The sequence below is a fragment of the Lactuca sativa genome, chromosome 4, assembly GCF_002870075.4.
Source record: "Lactuca sativa cultivar Salinas chromosome 4, Lsat_Salinas_v11, whole genome shotgun sequence".
Taxonomy (NCBI): Eukaryota; Viridiplantae; Streptophyta; class Magnoliopsida; order Asterales; family Asteraceae; genus Lactuca; species Lactuca sativa.
This window is the reverse complement of record NC_056626.2, coordinates 147079471-147093699: the sequence shown is the minus strand read 5'-3', so window position 1 is coordinate 147093699 and position 14229 is coordinate 147079471. Positions and strand designations below refer to the sequence as shown.

The window sequence follows — 14229 nt, the reverse complement described above, 5'->3', positions numbered from 1 at the left end:
CCTAAAAAAACATAATTTATAAATAATTTGGGTCACCGGAAGTCCATGTCGTCCTCAACCTACATCCTTCGCTAACCATTCTTTGTTGTAATCAGCAGTCTCGCTCGCTGCACATCTTCGCCGATTCTTTGATGTCGTCGGTTGGCTCAACAGTTGTGCCGATTCTCTGTCTATTCCCACCGGTGGAGAACCCGGATGCATACTTCTCTCTTTTCTCCTATGACCAGTCTTATCTTTGAGGTATCACCGTATCACACATCATTTTTTGATTTTTTGATTTTATCTATTGATGCTTGTATTTGGTTTAGTATAGTGTAGAAAGTAGAGGTATTGTAGGAGTTTTGTAATTGACTAGCTATAAATACTTAGATAATTGTAACAAATAAAATAATTAAAATTGCTTTCATCTTTTGATTTTTTTTTTATTTTCATTTTTTTCAAAAACACTATTTCTTTGAAAATATATGTAGTTATAAGTCATAACTATATTTATTGTTTGAATCCTAGCTAAAGAATTTCGATTCCTTTTTTTTGTTATTTTATTATAGTATTTAAGTTGGACACCTGTTAGTTTAGATTCTGGATTTGTCACTGGTTAGAGCATTGGTGAGCCCAAATGACATCACCACAAACTCGTAATAACCATAACAAGTTCTGAACGCTGTCTTCGGTATGTCTTCATCTCTGATTCTCATCTGATGATACCCTGGACGAAGATCAATATTGGAAAACCAAAATGCACCCTGAAGTTGATCGAATAAATCATCAATCCTCGGAAGCGGATAACGGTTTTTCACCGTCAGCTTGTTCAACTCTCGATAATCAATACACATCCTGTGTGACCCATCCTTCTTTTTCACGAACAGGATCGGTGCTCCCCACATGGAATTGCTCGGACGAATGAATCCCCGGTCTAGCATCTCCTGAAGCTACGTAGACAGCTCCTGCATTTCAGGCGGAGCTAGACGATATTTTATCTCTTATATCCATTATCTTCAAGTTTCCTTGGTTGCTAGGGTTTGAGTGTGAACCATTAGAGGCACGACACTTGTGGTTCTAGCTTCCAAATCAAAGAAGAAAAGATTTTGGATTGTTTACTACAACAATAAAAAAGGTATGTAATTTATAACTTGTTTTTCTATTTCGAAAATATCTAGGGTTCATAGGTTTCTTGTTGTTCAATAGAATGTTACTTCAATAGTGTTATAACATAGATCTAATAGGTTGCATGTGTTAATGATTTATCCGCATTAATACATGTAAACCCATCATAAGGTCTGATGTCGGAGGGATTTCGGATGAGAAGGAACGACGGCAGAATCAGTATCTTTGTTTATGTGGTTAAAGGGTGAAGATGAACATAAAATTAATGATCGCTAAAGGGTAGGACGATGGCGTCAACATGTACATTGATGACCAATGTTGACTGTATAGTGTAGCAGTTCCGGTACGGGTTATGATGTATGTCATTGAGTATGAGAAAGAAAGTAGCGAATCCAAGTATTTTTGAGATGACGACTAGAGAAAAAGAGAGAATGAGGATTAGGTCTAATTTTTTTTAGAGACAGGGGGAAATAAAAATATCTAATTTTTGGTAAAGAGGAAAAAATAATAAAATTTCAGTAAAGAGGGAAAATGGACATTTTATAGATGAAAAAAAAATTGTACTTCCTCCCAATACCGGTTTCACTTTTCAACACTGTCACCATACTAACACTTATAATCGCATGTCTTTTTTTTTCTTTTATGGTTACCATACAAACACTTATAGTCACATGTCTTTTTTTTTTCTTTTATGGGTTACCATTTTTTATATTTGGATACAAAAAAAATGTAATTGTAACATACTTTTAATTACAAGTTTCATTTTTTAAATGTCATAATAAAATATTTACAGTCAAATGTTGTTATTCTTTAATATTCAAAATCATTAATTTTAGACATATATATGAAACTAGATTATGACCGGTGTAAAACGCGGGGGAACATATAAAATAATACATATAAAGGTATAAAAGACGGCACAATAGTTATAAAAAAAAGATAAATTAACATAAAAAAAAACATAGTGTTATTGGTAACATTGAAATGTCTGGAAAAAAAACAATGAAATGTCTGAGTATCTGTAATCATTGAAGGATCTTTTTTTGACAACATTTTTTGTTTTATTAGTTGGATGACCTATTCATCACATACGAGTACCTTCAATATATTTTTTTTTCTTTTTTACTTGTGACGCGAAAAAGAATATATAACTGACCATGAGTGAAGATGAACCTATGCAAGTATCCTCCCTAATAAATAAAGAACTTTTTGCCACATGTCACACTTTCATTGATTTAGACACATGTCATTTTGTGGTTATTTTCAATTAATTTTTTTCCACATGGCATTTTGTGGTTTTTTTTTTTCATTTTATTAATTTCCACATAATATTTAAATGTAATAAATGTAATAATAAATGCATATCAATTTAATTAATTGACTTCCTTTTAATTTCAAAATTTCTAAATTAAAGTTTTATTAGTTTCATTTGTTTATTTATCTAAATAATTTGTTTAATTTAAAAGAAAAACAAACAATTTAATTTTAATAATTAATAGTTTTTGTTTTTTTTTTATAAATTTAAACTTCTCAAATGTTTAGAACTTCATATATTTTTTTTTAAAATAAACCCATATAATATATGAGTCTTACACCTAGTAATCCAACATCTAATAATAACTCTCCTTGAATTTTGTTATGGCAACGAATGATCAACGTTTCATCGTTATAGTAGTGTAGTATGACAAATCTACCAACAATTATAGTTACAACAGAGTAATACCTTTTTTAAAATAGCAAAAGAAATCCCACCATTAATAACCACTTATGTAATATTTTTCTTGCCAAATGATATATTACCATAATGGTTTTGGTTTTTTTTTTTTTTTTTTTTTTTTTTTTTTGCCTAAGGAGTAATTATGTAATCTATAATGTTTTTTTTTGCATTGCTATTATTGGTAAAGAGCCATAAGTAGGATGCTTTTATGGGTCAAATTGAGCTTCATTTTCATTTCCTATATAAGATGTCTATTTAAAAACGGTATAAACTCTTCAGTACAAACTATAAAAAAACTTCAAAAACAAACAAAAATCAATGATAATTACAATAAATTGCTATTTTGCATTTAGGCATAAGTATGTTGCTATGTTTGTAATGAATAGGTGCTTTTGTTGTACTCATCTTAATTTAATTTTTATAATATCCAAGCCAAATAGCCAATCCAACAATTATTTAGAAAAAAAAAACGATGCTTTAGCAACATATAGGGCATGAAAATCTCAACTAAATGGAGTAATTAAAATAAATCCAACCATTTAATTATTAAAAATACTGATTCTTTGAAAAATTAAACTAAAAGGAGTAATTAAAAAAATCAAAAGAGGGACAACATAGTTGGATGGTCGTAATTATCAAACATAAACAATGTGTAACACCCAAAGTCAGGAAGGCCAAGAAAGGAAAGGAAACCCTAAGTTTAAGGGACGAATCGTCGAGTCCAAGGAGGAACTCGACGAGTCCGAGCGGGATCCGGGTCAAGGAGTAAGTAACCGACTCGGCGAGTCGGCCAAGGAGACTCGGCGAGTTTGGTCTGAACGAGGAAAACCCTAAATCCGGGACTTGGAGCCTATTTAAACGTCTCATTCTCTCCCCTAGGGTTCCTTTACTGCCTCTTTCACCCAGAACATCGAACCCTAAGCCCCATTGTTGCTCATTCAAGCTTCCAAGCCATTTTTGGGTGATTTGAAGGAAGAAGAAGGAGGGGAATCATTAAAGCTTCAAGGATTGGCCTTAGATCTGAAGTTTGGGGAAACTTTCTGAGTTATTGAAGGTATTAAGTCGTTTCCCTCCTTTAGATCTATTATGGTTGTGAGTTTTGGGGCTTTTTAGCCATGATTAGCTATCCATTTGAGTTAGAAGCCAGATCTGAAGTTGCTACTTTGGATCTAAGCATATTTTGGCCTTGTGAAGCATAAAGTGTCTGTCCTTGAGTTGATTGTAGAGCCTCCTTGCCTTAAACCCTAGTTTATGGTGTGTGTAGCCTAGATCTCCTTCTCTACACGTAAAGTTTGCAACTTTACGTGAGGAATAGGCTTGGGAAGGGTAGATCTACAGTTTGGAGTCCATGCATGACTCAAAAGTCCTCTGCATGTATGAAGATCTGAATGGACTCGGCGAGTCCTTTTAGTGGACTCGGCGAGTAGCATGAAGATTAGGAGGAACTCGACGAGTGGGATGAACAACTCGTCAAGTAGGATGAAGATTGCCTTGGACTCGGCGAGTCAGGACGCGGAACCCCAAACCCTTCGAGTTGAGACTCGAATCAGTGAGTCGAGTGGAGACTCGGTGAGTTGGAAAGGTCAGGACTCGGAAATCGGTAGACTCGGCGAGTCATGGACTGACTTGGCGAGTCGAGTCGCGAATGGAAGGACTCTGAGCATATGAACTCGGCGAGTCAATAGGCAGACTCGGCAAGTAGGGTTGACCAGGAAGGTTGACTTTGACCAAGACTTTGACGTTGACCAGAGTTGACTTGGTTGTCTTTCGGGGGTCAGTTAGACTAAGTGTTGCATTGGTATTGGTAGTTCGGGGAGCTAGTGGAGCAGGAGTTCAGAAAGTTGCCGGACAGCAGCTAGTGGGATCATCAGCAAGTTCAGCCAGTGCAGGTGAGTTTCCCTTTTGTGTGAATGGGTCTACAGCCATAATGTTGGCCCATGTAGTTATGAGTAGAAGACCCGGGGGTTAGCCCTAGGCACAGTATGCTAGTATGATATTCAGGACGAGGTCCAATGATAGCGGGCAGGTGCCCAAGGAATGGGTTATTTGATAGTTTATACTTGTTGTCTGTGTTATACTTGCATGTGCCTGGTAGGGAGATGAGTGTGGGCGAGGTCCCGTAACTCACCAATAGCAGAGTGTGGATGGTGTTCCACATCTCATTAGCAGCAGATCAGGGGCGAGGCCCAAGTTAGGGAAGGAGTGAGGGTGGACTGGGCCCGTACCTCACTATCAGCAGGAGTATGGACGGGGTTCCATGACTCATCAGTAGCAGGACAAGGGCGAGGCCCAGAGACATGCGAGGCCTTAGGACAAGACCCGTTAGTATGTGTTTAGCTTATGTGATGTGATATGTTTATGTGCTATTATATGTTAGCGGGTAAGGCCCTGTGACAGGCGAGGCCTAAGTGAAACAGATCTGTATCCGAGCGGGGCTCGAAGCCAGGCGGGGCCTGGAGCGGCGGGGCCGTTGTAGCGGGCGAGGCCCGAGGTAAGGGGCGAGGCCCAGGATAGCGGGCGTGGCCCAATATGTGCAGTATGTGGTTATGCATGGTATGTGGTAGGGTGGGGAACTCACTAAGCTTCGTGCTTATGGTTTTCAGTTTTGGTTTCAGGTACTTCCGGTAGCAGAGGGAAGAGCTCGGGGTGATCGCATGGTACACACCATAGATTAGACAACCTGAGAATGTTTACTCTGATAACAAACATGTGTTTTGGAAATTAATACTCTCATTATGTTTTGGAATGACGACTTTGCTTTAAAGTAATGTTTTATTAAAAGAAATTTTTAGTCTTGAATTTTGGGACGTTACACAATGCATAAAAAAAAACCTCATAGAAAAATCGATGAATTCATCCACTTGTAGTAGCAACAACAGAAACCATGATAAAAAAACAATATAGAATGACCGGCATGTACATCAAAGACAACTCTTTTGCTTAAAAAATCCAGAGACAACATCCCCAATCCCAATAACCATTTGACTGCAACTGTAACTATAAAACTCTTCCAACAATAAACAAAATAATTACCGTTTATTATTTAATGATGACAAGTTCATCGACATATTCATCAATCTTGTTGGCTTTGTCACACTGCATTCATTGCATCGCTTATTTGGACATCAACGTCTAGCATTTATAGAAGTGTAAACTACAAAAATAAACAAAAAGAAAAAAAATCATCTTTTATTAAAGGGTAAATTACACCATTCATCCCTCGGGTAGGTGCCAAAAAGCACGTTTAGTCCCTATTTTCAAAAATTAACCCGAGTTGTCCCTCGTTTGCTTAAAACTTGCACACTGTGTCCCTAATATGCTTTTTTGTTGCAAATTTAGTCCACGCCACATTTAAAATGACCATAATTGGATATTTATTTTTAACTAATATAATATTATTTATTATTATATATAACTTACAAAAAAGAAATTAAAAAAAAAACAACCCTCTCTCATCTTTATCTCTCTCAGTTACACTGCAAAATACCATCACCTTCAACGTCTCTCTCTCTCTCTCTCTCTCTCTCTCTCCCGACATTCTTGTTTAACACCTACTCTCAGTTTCCCCAACCCATCTGCCCCATTCACTTCCAAACCCTCATGCTATTTTACTGATCGAAGATAATAGAGTAACCCAAAACAAATATACACCCACACCCACATGTGTTCAAATGTGATATCGAGATAGAATCCAAGTGAGATGGAGATGTAACATGACATTGAGAGAGAAATAGGCTGAAGGAGACAAAATTGATGAAAGGGAAAAAGGAGACCAGAGGAAACATGTGAGATGGAGATGTACCACAATACAGAGAGAAATACTTGATTTCGATTTTGATTTTGTGTTTCCTCCTTCTTCATCGTCATCAAATCTAGAAATTGAATCAGATTCCGATTATGATTTTGAGTTTCAGGTTATGTTAGGTTTGATTTTATTTCGATGGATTCATCTTGGACTTGATTTCGATCGGTTACTTATTTCGACTTTGAAATGAAGATGTGTTGAGACTTCGATTGCAATGAGATGTCGTGAACTCGTGCTTTTGATTGCTTCCGGGTGTCATATGTGTTTATTGAATCTAGTTGGTATTTTAAAGTTTCAAATATTGAATTGTTGTTTCGATGGTGATGGATATGGTTCATAGAAATAACTTTATATGGGACCAGTGGATGGATCAATTTGATTAAAGTATGGTATTGTGTTTCATCCAGAGGTAGATAGATTGAAGTTGGTGATGGTATCTAGTGTTCTTCAGGCAAATGGGGAGAACGAAGATAGGGGATGGTGGTTTGGGGTCCAATTTGGGGTTTATTATGGTTGTCAGGAATGGGTGAGAAGAAGGAGACGAAGGTAGAAGAAAACTAGGGAAAGGAAGGGGAAGGTGTTTGCAGACTGCAGTGATGTTGATAGGTGGTGGTGTCGGAGGAGCTAGCGGTGACATGTGGTGGTGCTTTCGAATCTTGTTGCGGAACCTGGGGAAATGGAAGGGGAGGGGTGGGGATATTTGTTTTATTATTATTATTCTTAATTTAAATTGATAAAGAAATAAAAAATGAAAAAAGAATTTATTAAGGGCAAAATAGTCATTTATGTCAATAGGGATGGAGTGTGTAAGTTTAAAACAAACAAGGGACTGTCCGAGTTAATTTTTAAAAATAGGGACTAAACGTGCTTTTTGGCACTGCACGAGGGACGAATGGTGTAATTTACCCTTTATTAAAAAATGAAAAGAACAAACACTACTACAAAAAAGAGCATTACCGACGGCCAAAACCATCGGTAATCCGTCGCTAAAGCTCTTTACCGACGGAATTGTAACACACGAAAATCCGTCGCTATATTCTTGTCGCTAATTAGTTGTAACGGATTTCCGACGGCTTTGGCTAATTTTTAGTGACGGATTTTTCCGTCAGAAATAGTAACGGATCACCAACAGAATATATTTGCAACGGATTACCGACGGAATTTGTTTGCAATGGATTACCGACGGAAAAATTTACTAACGGATTACTAACAAAATCTGAAATAATTTACTAACAGGTTACCGACAGAATCCCAAAATGACTACAAATTTTTTTTCTAACAGATTAGCAACGGATTTTGACATTATAAAAAAATTTACAAATTAATGAAGAAATTAAAAACTAAAAGTAATTTACATATTGAACACAAATTTTTTAAACATACATTAAATCTGTATTTTAAAACAACCAAATATAAAAGTAAATCCATACATTTCAATTATTTGACATACATTAAATCTATAACTTCATATTGTCAAATACCAAAAATTTCAATCCATATTGTCAAATATTATCAACAACCAATAGAGAATTCTTTCTCGTGGATTCCACACCTATCATTGAGAGTTGTTAGCTAGAGAGATGTTTATATATTGTCAAAATGAATGTGAAATAGAAGCTAAAGGGAATCAAATGGAGAACTTAAAAGTTTAGTGGTTAATGTGCGAATAAGTAAAGTTGAAAAACATTAAGAAACAATGAAATAGAAATGAATAAAATGATATTTCACAGGGACCAGAAGTGTAAATTAGGTCTTTTTGAGTGAAAAAGCTAAGGAATTGTCCTTTATGATAAGGTATTTCCTTTTTTCGATCAAGTAAAATTTGAATGTATATATAAATAGGAAATGACGAAATTGCCCTTGGTTTGATATGACAGCCGTGTAGTGGGTCAACCATGTAAACAAACACTTCATTTGAGACATTTTGAGCAAATTTTCTTTGTTGTTTTCTTCCTAATTATTGGTTTATGTTTCCTCTATTGCACAACACGTCTTTATATGATGATTCATTTTTGATAGTTAAGCGAAAAAATCAAAAATTAAAAATCAAAATCAACTTTAAATAACCTGAGTACTGTTGAAGTTGATCAATGAAATGACGTTTTTTCTTATTTTCCCAGTAGTATATACTAGTAGAGCCATATGTTCCTATCACATCTATATTTTCATAATTTTTCAAAAAAAAGTTGATTATTGTAAAGCATATTGTTGGGACAACTAATTGCAGTTAGTTTTTGTCCCACTTAGACTAAGTCTAATATTGTTATGTTCTGTTGAAGAAATTATTGTTATTATACAGTATAACGTTTTGGTTTTTGTTTTCATTTGATATTGTTAGTGATTTTCTTTTTGGTGTAATTTATTTTTATTTTAGTTTTTTTTTTCTTTATTTAAATGTTTGGCTGGAAAGGGGTAAGATTTTGTAAGAAATGCCTTTTTTTTTTTTCCTTCTTTAATATTTGATTTTGGTTGTCACTGTGATGGCATCCAACTTTTGTTTAGAAATTACAACATCATATTTTGAAATCCTACATGGAACATAGTTATAGTTATAATTGAATGGATATGATATTTTAGAATATAACAAAAAGACTTACCTGCTAAGATGTGATTATTATATTTGCACCAGCTTCAAGATAATAGAAAACACTTGTTTCAAACTGCATATCATGAAAACTACAAGTCACAACAATTTTATATAACAGGTCAGGCATACAAGCAAGAAAAACTTTAAAATTACATACCAATGTCAGGTATGTGGTAAGAGGAAAAAAAATTGACAGTTGTTAATCAATTAAGTTCATAATATAGCAATGTCAGGTATATATATCTATTTGAAGTTGTTCGAAATCAGGAAGTTCATAATATAGCAACCACATATGTTACTTAACACAAAGTCTGCAGTTTTGTATAGCATTTGTGCAGGGAACTACAAAAAAGTTCTTGGTCATACTCAATTAAGTTCTTAACAGCTATAAACCCTCTAGAACTATAACTAATGCACGGAATCTAAGAGATTGGGCAACAATGATTGAAAAAAAAAAATTTGGTTGATTTTCTTACCGATTTTGTGACGACTTGTTCTTGAAAGCCTTTATTTTCTCTGCAGCCTATTACCAAAATACATGATTAGTTATATATTTACATATACAAAGACCTAGAAAAAGATTTTTAAAAATAAATAAACAAATAAATCATTTGATTTCCTTGCCTTTGTGACCCTGTCACTGTTGAACCCATTTTCAGTCGCCAAGAAGTTTAACAAGCCCTGGAAAGTGATATTATCATGCCTGAAAGTTACTTATCTCTTTTTATTAAAGTATTTCAAATTTACCTTTTATGACCCTATTGATTCTGCACAGATAAGGGACACCCAAAGATCTGAAAAAGGATGCAAAGAAAGCGTCTGAATTTGATAAGTCAACATTAAAACTGAAAAAAATAGCAAAAGATAAAGTCATACAACCTGAAAATGAGGGAGTTCAGATCTAATTGATTCTGCACTAGATATAGAGAATAAAAATGCGGTTGAGACACCTGGCGAAGGCAATAACTCTGTAGAAAAGAAAACCAGTAGTGAAAAAAAAGAAAATTATTAGAAAAGTTATAAAAAAGCCAAAGCAGGAGACAAAGCCAAACAAACTGATACATTAGATTCCAAGAAATTGGATGCTGAAACCACGTCATGCTTCTTGCAGTTAAACAATACAAACTCTAAGTTCTGAAGGAAGGGAAGAATCCACCAAGATCAAGATCTCTAAAGGAAGATGAAGATATCCAGAAAATAAGGTTTTTTCTACTATTAATTTTCATATATCTTTGGCACACTGACTATTACAAACCATTAGCCTCTATTCATAGAGAAGTTTAGTAGACAATGATAAAACAAAATCTGGAATACAGGGAACAAGGAATTGACACAGGTAATGAGATGAAAACAGGTACAAAAAGGTACTGTGGGAAGCATTTCCTGCTACTTTTGTTAAAAATGTGATTTGTCTCACTTATGTATCTTTGTGGTGATAAATGAGCTGAGAATGGAGACAAATCATGGCTTGCATGGGTGATCTATTTGCACCAAAAGTGCTGGGCACACACATATGTTGATTGTTGATTGAATGTGCATGTAATTGTAATTTAATCAAGTAAATAACAGAAAAAGGCCCAATGTCATTCATTCATGGTGAAGGAAGTATGTGAAGAGACTGTCTCAGAGAAGGTTGAATCTGAAGAAGGGTTAAAACTTTCTGACAGTGTTAATATCGGTCTGAATGAGAACGAAATAGCAAGCAAAGTTGAAGATGAAGAAAAGGACCAAGAGGTTTATGTGTCAGGAAAAGGTTTAGGGGATGATGTTACAAGTTCACAAGATGCAACATTTGAGGATATAAAAGAATCAACTGGTGAGCATGTTACTACAGTGGGCCTATTTAGAGGAGGAACAGGCTCTAAACTCAACGCCTAAGGAGATCCTTAAGGAAGAAGCAGAGGACCAATCAAGTGATGCTCAAGAGGTAATTCATGTTCATTCTAAGTAAACCCTAACTATTCCTAAAAGGTTTTACAGTTTTAATTGTAGATCAATCTAACTAGAACTTGAAATTTATTGTTAAATGTACTCAAAATACTTGTGTTCATATAGGTAAGTGAGCAGGATGAAAGTGGAGCAAACGAAAAAATAGAACACGAATTAAATTACAGACGATGAAGATGTGATTGAAGTATGTGAAGAAACTCACTTAAAGAAGGGTAAATTTGAAGGGGTAGAACCTTCTGACAAAGATGCTGGTCGTCGTTCACAGAGGTGGGTTGCAGGTTGGACCGGCAGTGGGAGGGAGAAGGTATGATGCGTCGACGACTTTGGAGTAGCTGGAGGGCTTTGCTGCCGGGGGTGACGGCGGAGGTGATGTCGGAGGTGACGTCGTTGGCGGAGGCAGTGGCCGGCTTGCAGATCGGAGATGCGATGGGAGGAGCAAGAGTATCGTGTGAACGAGAAAGCGAAAGTAGGGCAGCGAAAGTGAAAGCGAAAGTAGGGCAAAATCTACGCGTTCTTTCTCTAACATTCACGTGTATTTACCAAATTACCCCAGCTATTTAAAAAGGTAAAAAAGAAATTGGAATTTCACTAACGGATTTCCGACGGGAGTTCAAATTTGTTGAATTCCGTCGGTAAACCGTCGGAATGTTGTAACGGGTTACTGACCAATTTTATCCTGTTGCGAAACCGTCGCAAAAACGTTGCTAATATCATAGTAATTTGTCTGTTGGAAATTCGTCGGAAATCTGTTGCTTTTTTCCGACGGAACTTTCCGTCGCTAAAATTCTGTCGTTGTTGCTCTATTTTCTAGTAGTGAAAGGTAACTTGGAAAGTCTCCAATCCGAGTTATGATGAAACTTCATTTATATTTAAACTTCACAAAGATAAAGATGAAAGAACTGACTTTAAACAACAAAATTCATTTAGTCTGACCAACCTACATGATCACAGAGAGGCAAGCATATTCAAGATTATTTTTAATCCAAAGTAACATTTTTTGTTTTGCTACTTCCGATTTAGAATGCACCTTTCACATGCCATGCAACACAAAATTATACAAAATATAAAAATGTAAACAACAATGAACTAAACATATCACTGCCATTTAATTAAGTACACGGGAGTCAATGGTTTCAGCAAAATAGTCAATAAACATAGCAGCAAAAAGCTTTTAAAAATTCAAGAAAAAACTGGCAGAAAATTTGTAAGAAATTTGAACTTGTTGATAAGTAATAACACAACAATAACAACCATATGATAAAATAAAGAAAGACATCTACCTTAAGCACATAAATCAAGTAAAGATATCGAACAGAGGGTATATTTAGACACTTAAAAATAACTGAAAATGGATTGTACACATTTTGCTTAAAGTTTCGGAAATAAGTTCATATACCTTTAGAGATCACAAAAAGAAATTACTAATTTCTGACCAGGATCTAGCTCAAATCATCATCTGGGTTTATAAAACTTGTTTAAAAAAATTATTACCGGCTTCATAAATTTTCATGTGGCTAAATGTGGCATCAAAAAAAGAATTGGATAGTAAGAGAATATAGAATTGAATAAAAAGCAGTAGATGGTGGTGAAATGTTATTGTTTTTATCCTATCCTTCAATTGAAAAGGTATAACAATTCAACAAAATGAGGTAGTCGTAACTAGTAAAGCGTAATACTAAATTCCCAAATTGAACAAAGAAGAAGATATCCCGTAACTGTAGAGGCCTAAAGCTTCAACATAACCACAATAATTGCATGTGAAGTTGCATAAAAATGTATAAAATCTTAATCTTAATATTAAAAAAGAATGACAAGGTTCTATTAAGCATTTCGTCGAGCAGATGGTTGACGAATCTTTAAACAAAAATTTTGATAAAATACAACATCCATAATGTAATTTCCGTATAAGAACATCACACAAAGATAAAATTGAAGTCTGAAATTTTAAAAATAAATGATTACATGGAGCTAAAGCTTCAACCAAACCACAGTAATTACATGTGATAAAAGTTGAATATATCATAAACAATCAAGAAGAAGGTGGTAAAAGAGGGAAGAACTTTATAAACCTTTATTATACTTCTACCATTTGTAACACAGTGAATAAAAGAGGACGTACAAGAACTTTAAAAAAACCGCAACATGATTGTTGTCTTGTGTCCCATACCTACAATTACAAAATAAAAATATGTAGAATAAAAAAAAGATATTACTATTAGTAACCTCATAGAATCATTAAAAAAAATTACATGAATCTAGAAATTAGGGGTTTATGTTTGATACAACAAAAGTTCAACTAATGATGACATTTGTAGACGTTAGAATATAAAAAAAGATATATATATATATATATATATATATATATATATATATATATATATATATATATATATATATATATATATATATATATATATATATTCAATTAAGTCATAAATACCGGTAATCGTATTCAATTTAACCCTTTGACCCGGTTAACAGGTCATCCAATTCAAAAATTATATTTTTGGCCAAAATTTCAAATTTATTACAAATTTGGTCCAAAATTTACACTTTTGGCCCAGATTTTAAATTTTGTTACAAATTTGGTCCAAACTTTACCCTTTTTGCCCAAATTTTAGAATTTTATTATGTATTCATCCTAACTTTAGTTTTCTTTACAACTTTTTTTTTTCAAAGAATAGTTTCTAATATGTTTTTTCTTTATAAAATCATATTTATACAAAAAAACGTATTTTCACTTAAAAATCTTATATTTTCTATATAAAAAGTTTTTGTATATCAAAATATCTAGTAATAAAAATAAATATTTATTAAGTATATAGATATATACAAATCGTTTTTTATAAAAACTGTATACAAAAACGTATTTTACAAAAAAAATGTATAAAACACCTATTTTATCTATATTTTTTTTTTATAAAATCGTGTTTGTTTATATTTTTTTATAAAAACATATTTGAATAATTTTTTATATAATATGTGTTTGTATACATTTTATAAAATGCATACAAACATGATTTTATAAAATATATACAAACACGTATTATATAAAAAAATTATCCA

General features: G+C 33.9%; 3 long non-coding RNA genes across 3 annotated transcripts; 1 reads left to right on the top strand and 2 right to left on the bottom strand.

Annotated features, from left to right (window-relative positions):
• Positions 1–7959: 7959 nt before the first annotated feature.
• LOC122197357 (uncharacterized) lies at positions 7960–9740 on the bottom strand. Its single transcript, XR_006190700.2, has 3 exons — positions 9690–9740; positions 9224–9286; positions 7960–8178 (listed from the first exon to the last, which is right to left on the bottom strand). It is a non-coding gene; the product is annotated as an uncharacterized LOC122197357 (long non-coding RNA).
• A 92-nt stretch (positions 9741–9832) lies between these two features.
• Positions 9833–11688, bottom strand: LOC122197356 (uncharacterized). The gene is made up of 4 exons (XR_006190699.2): positions 11366–11688; positions 10093–10181; positions 9961–10007; positions 9833–9894 (listed from the first exon to the last, which is right to left on the bottom strand). It is a non-coding gene; the product is annotated as an uncharacterized LOC122197356 (long non-coding RNA).
• Positions 11029–11633, top strand: LOC111892292 (uncharacterized). The gene is made up of 2 exons (XR_006190701.2): positions 11029–11140; positions 11269–11633. It is a non-coding gene; the product is annotated as an uncharacterized LOC111892292 (long non-coding RNA).
• Positions 11689–14229: the final 2541 nt, after the last annotated feature.